The sequence below is a fragment of the Globicephala melas genome, chromosome 6 (assembly GCF_963455315.2).
Source record: "Globicephala melas chromosome 6, mGloMel1.2, whole genome shotgun sequence".
NCBI classification, from domain to species: domain Eukaryota; kingdom Metazoa; phylum Chordata; class Mammalia; order Artiodactyla; family Delphinidae; genus Globicephala; species Globicephala melas.
Genome location: NC_083319.1, coordinates 52,117,268 through 52,123,478, shown reverse-complemented (window position 1 = coordinate 52,123,478; position 6,211 = coordinate 52,117,268). Strand labels below are relative to the sequence as shown.

General features: G+C 35.0%; 1 pseudogene; it reads left to right on the top strand.

Moving 5' to 3' along the window:
- Positions 1 to 5,522: 5,522 nt before the first annotated feature.
- Positions 5,523 to 5,868, top strand: LOC115863914 (protein yippee-like 1 pseudogene; annotated as a pseudogene).
- Positions 5,869 to 6,211: the final 343 nt, after the last annotated feature.

Sequence of the window (6,211 nt, the reverse complement as noted above, 5' to 3'; positions counted from 1 at the left end):
CCACTTCACACCAGTCAGAATGGTCATCAAAAAATCTACAAACAATAACTGGCGAGGGTGTGGAGAAAAGGGAACCCTCCTACACTGTTGATGAGAATGTAAATTGGTAGAGCCACTATGGAGAACAGTATGGGGGTTCCTTAAAAAACTAAATATAGAACTACAATATGATCCAGCAATCCCACTCCTGGGCATATATCCAGAGAATACCATAATTCAAAAGGATACATGCACCCTAATGTTCATAGCAGCACTGTTTATAATAGCCAAGACATGGAAGCAACCTAAATGTCCATCAACAGAGCAGTGGATAAAGAAGATGTGTACATATATACAATGGAATGTTACTCAGCTATAAAAAAAAGAATAAAATAATCCATTTGCAGCAACATGGATGGACCTAGAGATAGTCATACTGAGTGAAGTAAGTCAGAGAAAGACAAATATCATATGATATCACTTATATGTGGAATCTAAAAAAATGGTACAAATGAACTTATCTACAAAACAGAAATAGAGTCACAAATGTAGAAAACAAACTTATGATTACTAGGGGGGAAGAAAGGGGATGGATAACTTGGGAGATTGGAATTGACATATACACACTATATATAAAATAGATAACTAATAAGGACCTACTGTATAGTACAGGGAACTCTACTCAATACTCTGTAATGACCTATATGGGAAAAGAATCTAAAAAAAAGCAGATATCTGTATGTATAAAACTGATTCACTTTGCTGTACACCTGAAACACAACGTTGTAAATCAACTTTATTCCAATAAAAAATAAAGAATAAAAGCAAACTATAGGACCTCCCTGGTGATGCAGTGGTTAAGAATCTCCCTGCCAATGCAGGGGACAGGGGTTCGATCCCTGGTCCAGGAAGATCCCACATGCCATGGAGCAACTAAGCCTGTGAACCACAACTACTGAGCCTGTGCTCTGGAGCCCACGAGCCACAACTACTGAGGCCGCATGCCACAACTATGGAAGCCCATGTGCCTAGAGCCCGTGCTCTGCAACAAAGAGAAGCCACCAAAATGAGAAGCCTGGACACCACAACAAAGAGTAGCCCCCGCTGGCTGCAACTAGAGAAAGCCCGTGCGCAGCAAAGATGACCCAATGCAGCCATAAATAAATAAATAATGTCTATTTTTGTAAAAAAAACCAAAAAAACAAAACAAAGAACTCATACAATTCAACATCAAAAACAAAACAAAACAAAAAAACAACCTGATAATAAAAATGGGCAGAGGACCTGAATAGACCTTTTTTCAAAGAGAATATACAGAAGGCCAACACATGAAAAGATGTTCAGCATCACTAATCATCAGGAAAATGCAAATCAAAACCACAATGAGATACCACCTCACAACTGTCAGAATGGCTATCATCAAAAAGACAACAAATAACAAGTGTTGGTGAGGGTGTGGAGAAAAGGGAACCCTAGTACAGTGTTGGTGGGATTGTAAATTGATACAGCCACTATGGAAAATAGTATGGAGATTCCTTAAAATTTGAAAATAGAACTGCCACAGAAGCCAAAAATTTCACTTCTGAGCATTTACCCTAAGAAAGCAAAAACACTAATTTGAAAAGGTATTTGCACAGCAATATTCATTGCAGCATTATTTACAATAGCCAAGATATGGAAGCAAGCTAAGTGTCCATTGACAGACAAATGGATCAAGATACAACACACACACACACACACACACACACAGGAATATTACTCAGCCATTTAAAAACATGATATCTTGCCATTTGTGACAACATGGATGATCTAGAGTGTATTATGCTAAGTGAAATTAGTCTGACAGAGAAAGACAAACACTGTATATTATCACTTACATGTGGAATATAAAATATGAAACAAATGAATGTAACAAAACAGAAACGAACTTACAGAGAACAAACTAGTGGTTACCAGTGCAGAAATGGAAGAGAGGAAGGGCAAGATAGGGGTAGGGTATATAAGAAGTATATAAGTTTATATAAGAAGTATAAACTCTATGTATAAAATACATAAGCTACAAGGATATATTGTACAGCACAGGGAATACGGCTAATACTTTATCATAATTTTAAATGGAGTATCATCTATAAAAATCACTATGTTGTACCCCTGAAATTAATATAATATTGTAAATCAACTACACTTCAATTAAAAAATAAAGTTTTTTAATTAAAAAAACCTTTTAGGTCTAAACAATAAAATACAGTGAGCGGAGCTTGTAAGGTTATTGATTTAAATAACCAACTGTAAAAGAAAAAGACAAATGCCATATGATCTCACTTTTATGTGCAACCTAAAAAACAGGATAAACAAAACAAACTCACAGATACAGAGAACAAACAGGTGGTTGCCACAGGGGAGACGGTTGGAAAGGATGAGAAATAGGTAAAGGGGATTAAGAGGTAAAAACCTCCTGTTATAAAATAAATAAACCACAGGAATGTAATATACAGCATAAGGAATATGGTCAATAATACTGCAATAATTTTGTATGGGGACAGATGGTTACTTATCATGGTGGTTATTTCACAATGTATGCAAATGTCAAATCATTATGTAGTACATCTGAAACTAACATAATATTGTACAAACTATATTTCAATAAATAAATTTTTAAAAAATAATAATAAATAACACACAAAAATGTCTTTTAAAAAAGGGTGTTAGGCAATGGTTCTACTGGGCTGAGTCTCAGTGCCCTGAGATTCATCCTCTTCTTTTGCCTTAACTCTCCCAACACATATTATCTGACACATCATCAGACAGGGTATCTTATACCTCAAGGGAAATATGAGCTCACAGGTACTGCTGCAGAACAAATTTGTAATGTACAAATTGAGCAACTCTCCCAGGAGGCAGAAGAATAGAGATAGAAAATATATAAGAGCATTTTAGATCTGTGGAAGAAGGGAAAACTGTCTATATCTGGATAATGGGACTTAGAAAGAAACACAAAAAATAAAGAGGAGAAAATGTTTGAAGAAATAATGAGGATAAATTTCCTAGAAATAAAGCTAGATCAAAGATCTGAAATTTAAAAGACCCACAGAATTCAAACAGAAGATATAAGGTAAAGTACACCTCTATCTAGAAGTGTAATTTAAGATTAGCAAAGACAAAGCAAAAATTCTAAAAGCATCTGGATTGAAGAAGATCACCTATAAAAGAATAAGAATCATATCGTAATTACACCTATTAACCCTAATACAAGGTACAAGAAATTAATGGAGCAGTTAAAGTACTGAAGAAAGATACATTCAAAACTAGATTTTTTCCAAGCAACCAAATTGTCATTCAAATATGAAGACATAATAAATATTCTTGGGCACACAGTCTTCACTAGTTTTTTTTTGCTACACACAAACATAATAGTAAGATTGTGTACTTCTGAAACACATTCAGAAGTACAAGAAATATGGGAAATAATGTGTATCAAATTTCTTGGTAAGATATATTACTATCCAAGCAATTTTAAAGGACAAAGAAGAAGAGAAGGTATAACTCTAATAAACTACAAATAAAATTCTAGAAAATATCAATACGATGGAGCTGGTGGGGGAGACAAGAAGTGTAAGACAGGGCAGTATATAAATATTGACATGTTTAAAGAATCAGTGGAGCTAAATAAACATGAGTCTTATGATGAAGGCAACTACCTGAAGCAAAAAATATAGAATAACTTTTCAACAAGCAAATACAAAAACATAAGTTCCAACTATCCAATAGAAGACAGGAAAAGGGAAAAAAGAGAATGGAGAATCTGAACCTGTTATTCTTTTCAGTTTATCTATCAGGTAAGTCACATAATTCTCCAAAGTCAAGAATACCTTCTCCTGATGTTAACTTCTAGTGGACATTTTGCTTTACTTTTTGTACTTAGGACTTTGATGCACCTAAACTTTTGTATATGGAACCAGAGAAGCATCAAAGAATAAAAAAGCGCTAATGAAAAGATTATCTTATCCCTACTGCTCTTCAGTGCCACCTTTGCCCTAAATCAAATGACCACATGAGTATTTTTTGGATGTTCTATTCTGTTCCAGTGATACATGTCTATCGTGACACCAATATCATACTGCTTTAATTCTGTAGCTATGTACTGTAACAAACCTTGATATATCCTAACCTTATTCTTAAAGAAAATCTTGGCTATTCTTAGACCTTTGCATTTCCATATACTTTTTCCAATTAGTTTGTCAATCTCTACACACACACACACACACACACACACACATACACACACAGAAACCTGGCATACTGATAGGAATTACATCTTTAAACTGTTGAGTCTTCCAATCCAGAAATATGATATAGCTATTTATTTAGGCTTTAATTTCTCTCAATATTTTTCATTTTCTGAGAAGAGAGCTCACAAATTTTTGCTAGATATAGTTCTATATAGTTGATTTTTTGAAAATTGAATAATTTTCTAATAAATTATTGCTGATATATACAATGTATAATTTTGTATATTGACCATATATTTGGCAAGCTTGCTAAATTAGCCTATTCTAAATAATTTATCTATAAAGTATTTTGGATTTTCTATGATGTATCAAGTGTTTGATTTCTTCTTTTATAGACATTATTCTTTTCTCTTTTTTTTGTTCTTTATTGTGCTGGCTGCCTAAGCTCTTAAATGCAAATGTTGAATAGACAATGGTGATAGTGGATATATTTGTCTTGTTTCTTATTTCAAAAAGGAGACGTAGTTTTCAGTGTTTCAACATGAGGGTAATGTTTCTTGGAGGTTACTTGTGAGTACTCTATCAAATTAAGCAAGTTTCATTCTATTGCCAGCTTTCCATGAGTTTATTATCATAAATATTAATTTTTAATGGGCTTTCTGCATCTATGGAGATAATCTTATGATTTTCCTCCTTTGTTCTTTCATACAGTGTATTACATTGTTTGATATTTGAATTCTGAACCAGCCTTACATTTCTGGCACCAAAAAAAAAAAAAACCACCCCCCCCCAAAAAAAAAAAAACTTGGCCCTGATATAGTATCCTTTTTATATATTGCTAGATTCAGTTTTCTAACACTAATTTTGGATTTTTTAATCTATATTCATGAGTGAGATTGGCCTGTAATTTAACTTTTCCATAACGGTCACATCAGATGATGTTATCAAGATTAAGCAGGTCTTATCAAATGAGCTTGGTCCATGACAGGGAGAATGCTTCATGCCACATGGAGGAGCCGTCAGCCACCGGCTGCCTGATGGCCTGAGCAAGCAGTACCCAGACATGCAGTGAACTGACTGACTGTTGATCTAGCTGGTGGCAGTGCATACCTGGCCAGATGGGTGCTGTGGGCTAGGACTGTGGGCAGGGGAGCTGGCCAGGCCACAGACAGTTGAGCATGCACTGTGACATCTTCTACTCTGCTCATCTGTACACATCCTTCAAAATAACAGCTTCTGCCTCAGTATTCCAGGGTTTCTTTTCTCACAGAATCCAACAGAGTTGCAGTTCTGAGTAAAAAACTTCCAGCAGAGATGATGAAAATGACAAACTCCATAACTTTCCAAGGTTACCTGCCAAACTGTCACTGAATTTACTGCTATATCCACTGCAAAGCTCATTTAGCATCATGCTGTGTTGATAGCCAAGTCCTTTCGTGTTAGTCAACATCAAGCCCAGCTCTTTAATTCTGGGTAAATGTGGGCTGTGACCCAGCAGAGGACAGGCCCTCTCCCTGGTGAACATGCTGTAGTGGATATCTATTGTAAAAATTATAAAATTACTCTTGGTTGGAAATATGAACTTGCCTTTGAGAGCAACAGCAATAAGAGATGAAAGTTTATTACTGAACTTGCTCATGTGTTCAAAGACAATTGTTGAGAGTGAAAACTTTCCATTGTATTTTGAATCCATTTTTGTGAAAGAGACTGTAAACAAGATAGAAACAAAGGAGCCCTGTGGATGACAATATTTCTTGAACTTTAACCTCACAGACTAGCTGCAAAGCTCATGACACTCTATGATTTCTCTGGTTATTCTTGGAGAAGATAGCCCCTTCTTGTATATATCTCCTCATCTTTAAGTTATTTCTGAAGTTCTTAATGAACTTTTTTAAACAATCCCACGTTTTAGAGAAAGAATGAACTAACTGATGCTTCTGTCAACTTTCTTCTTTTAAGCTATGTTTTTAATGCAGAATTTAGTTATGCAGGTAAATGCCTTT